Source organism: Solanum pennellii, chromosome 10 (assembly GCF_001406875.1).
Source record: "Solanum pennellii chromosome 10, SPENNV200".
NCBI classification, from domain to species: domain Eukaryota; kingdom Viridiplantae; phylum Streptophyta; class Magnoliopsida; order Solanales; family Solanaceae; genus Solanum; species Solanum pennellii.
The window spans coordinates 15,394,655-15,398,112 of NC_028646.1; the positions used below are offsets into that span (position 1 = coordinate 15,394,655).

The window sequence follows — 3,458 nt, forward strand, 5'->3', positions numbered from 1 at the left end:
TTCTCTTTGTTCTTTCAACCCCACTTTCCAGAGCATTCCTCATAATAGCCACCCTCAACTTATGCTTTTGGCATAAGCTGAGGTGCACATGTCCAAGGAGGGACCAGGGCCAACACATTATTCCCAGAAAAGATCAGTTGGGGTGAAAAAGAAAGGTCTAATTTAAACTCAGATCATTTGGATCAAAGAAGGATAAATTTCCTTTGGTTTTCTTTTATTTAGGCTAAAGATGGGCTATATTGAATAAGGGCCTATGATCCTTTCCTAATTGTCTATTACAGCTTACTTTTATCAGGACTAACCAGGCAAGTTCTAGCTATGTACAAATAGTGGACTATTCAAATCTTCCTCACACTCACTTGACATCTCATCACTCTACCAGATTATCAGACACCTAGTTCGAATTTTAGACTTAGGGTCATGCAGTGGTGTACCTCTATGTCATGCTTAGAGCCACACATTTATCAATTACTATGCCTAGTCATGCATCATTTTCCATTTTATCAGGATATCATTTTAGCCATCATGCTCCAGAATTAAACTATGTACACAAGATATAGACATGCCGGTTCAACAGAAAAAGTAATCAGTCTTTTGGGGAAAAAGAACACAGGCAAGAAAACCCCAAAAGAGGATAGTGAATTGGGCTACTCAGACTTCACCCTAACACTCACTTTCCATTTACCCCACCCCCGAAAAAAAAACATGCAATTGTCCCCAATGCATAAAAATTTAAATACTAGAGTGGTAGATGAAGCAAACCTGTGGCGCAAAGCGCCATCGATCAGCAAGCTGGTGGGTCCGGTTCCCCGAAACCCACATCCTCTGCAATCTGGACACCCTCAGTGGTGTCCTCAGCAACAACCGCACTATCAGTAGTGCCTCCTGCTATCTCCACAGTTCGGGAGCTAGACACCCCAGCCGCTAACTCTGATGCTCTCATCTGGTGCGCCTCCTCCTCAGCAAGTGAGGCTCTCCTCGCAGCCTCCATCTCACGGCGCTCCTTCTTTCGTGCTTGCGCCTAGTCCTCTGCTCGACCACTACGCCTCTTGGCATGCTCTCGAGGGGGAGGTGGTGGAATTTTTGAAGTGGCGAATAGGGCCGCCAACACTGTGTCTTCAGCAGGCTCGACAGAAGGGGCCTCAGACTCAGGCACCCTAGCCTCTAAGATCGTGTCAATATCTGCGCGAAGGCTGTCGACCGCAGCCTGAATAGTTGACACATCCACTGGAGGGGCTGGCCGGGCTAGCACCCTCAACTCAAAGGCATCCAAGCGCTGGTGAACCTCAGCGATCTTCCGCTCTGTATACTGGACCATTTTCCGCTCTAGGCGCTCTTCTGACTCAGTAATAGACTTCTGCATCCACGGCTGGATATGATGCAGAAGTGTAACCATTTGCGCCTCTAATATTTGGACCCTAGCAAGAGGGACCAGCGCCGGTAGAGGGTCTGTGCGAGAGGAGCTCGGGGCAGTGCTACTACCCAGGATAGACTCGACCGGGGTAATGTCAGTGGACGCCGCCTGTGTAGCCGTGCGGGCCTGGGCTACCGTATCAGCAAGATCATCAGCAAGTGGGGGAAGCTCTGGACGGGGCCCTCTGCGTGGAGCCAACTCATTGGCCTCATCTCTGATGAGACCGACGTCAACAGTGCCCTGTGGGGTCTTGAGCTGATCTACGTGCCATATAGGCACACCTGCGGACCTGTAGAGAGAAAAGATCATGCACGGGAAAGGGTAAGTAGTAGTGACCTTGAAAGCCCTCTCGTGCATGACTTCCTGTAGAAGCCACGTGAAATCCACCTCGAACCCGGCTATCATCGCCGCCATCAACACTGCTCGATCTCATGTAACGATATTATCAGTGGCTGTGGGGGAAAGGCAGTGGCGGACAATCAGCCACAAGAACTTCGCCGTGAAAATGAGGTTGGCCTTCTTGATGGCCCCCTTTGGCTCGGTCACCCAGTCGGCACCCTCTCCATCAACTGACAGGTTCAGGGCCATCCACCTCTTGGTGGTCTCTCTCAGCGATGGCTCGCGCAGGAACTGTCCATCTCTAACAAGCTGCCATCTGTAGTCAAACTCGGCAGTGAGAGGGGTCCGAGTAGCATCAACACCCCCGCCGTATAGAAACCGGCGGATGGCAAGCAGGGAAATGTCAACCTGCACGCCCCGTACTCGGACCTGCTCCAGTGGGGCCTGTTTGATGGGGGCAGCCCGCCTATCTATCTGTGATCGGAGAGTCGCTACATAGGATGCGTAGAACTCTCAGACCATTTCTTCACTGTAACGTCCCAACGGACGTGCTGTCCACTCCAGGCGATGCCTGGTGAAGAGATTGTGGATCTCAGGCATCGTCGGGAGACTCCCTGTAAGGACCCGCCGCTCCAAGGTGAGTGTTCGAGTCATCACTCCTTTGTCAGTCAGGAACTTGGCGTCGGAGTAGACTTGAAATTGCTCGTCGACACACTACCGGTTGGGTTGGTCAGTAGCTGGGGTGGGGGCCTGAGCTGGTGAACCTTATGTGGATTCCGAACTGTCAGCCTCATCAGACGAGGCCGACGCTGCAGCGGTGGCGGGTGCGGGAACCTCAGCAGAGCCGGAGGCTTCCTCTGACCAGGAAACTCCTAAGGAGCCAGACGCTCCTTCTTCATTTGTGGCTGACCCAGAGGGTGTGCCGGTCAGTGTGCGCTCCTCATCAGTCTGGGAGGCAGTGACTACGCCGGATGCCACCTTTTTGGGTGTGGCTCTGGGAGAACGTGCAGCACGGGCAGGGGTGGAAGTGCCTGGGGGCACATACTCGGGGTCACGCTCATTATCAGAGCCAATGACCATGCGGGCAGACGGGGCGACAGACTTCGATCGCCCGCGTGCATAGATTCGATCTTGTTTGGGTGCCATAGTAGATAGTACCTGTAAAGAATCAATATTAGTACGAGTAGTGGCAAACAATACAAGCAAAACCACACAAAAAAATTTGAAAATAGTATGTCATTTCTTATAGTAACAGTGTAACACGATGGGCGTGGTGACGGCACGTCGTGACTATGACGGACCGTCATGGGGTCCGTCGTGTCTTACTTAGACTATGTATATATGGAGAACCCTGAAGGAGAGTCTCTGACAAGTATGACGATTTGTGCAGGACGGACGTCACAGGTACGACGGTCCGTCGTAGGTGTCCGTCAGAGGACACTTGAAAAAAAATATGGAGACCCTTAGGAGAGGGGTCTCTGACCGTCATAACGGTCATGCAGGACGGACCGTCGTGGGTATGACGGTCCGTCACATGTGTCTGTTGAAGGACACTTAGAAAAAAATGGAGAGAGACCCTTAGAAACAGGGTCTCTGACAACCAGAACGGTTTTGCAGGACGGACCGTCGTGAAGACGACGGTCCGTCACATGTGTCCGTTGGGGGACACTTAAAAAAAATGAGAGACCCTTAGAAACAGGGTCTC

General features: G+C 51.7%; 1 pseudogene; it reads right to left on the reverse strand.

The window, feature by feature from the left end:
* Positions 1-2,322: 2,322 nt before the first annotated feature.
* On the reverse strand, positions 2,323-2,899 carry LOC114074439 (annotated as a pseudogene).
* Between the last annotated feature and the right edge of the window lie 559 nt (positions 2,900-3,458).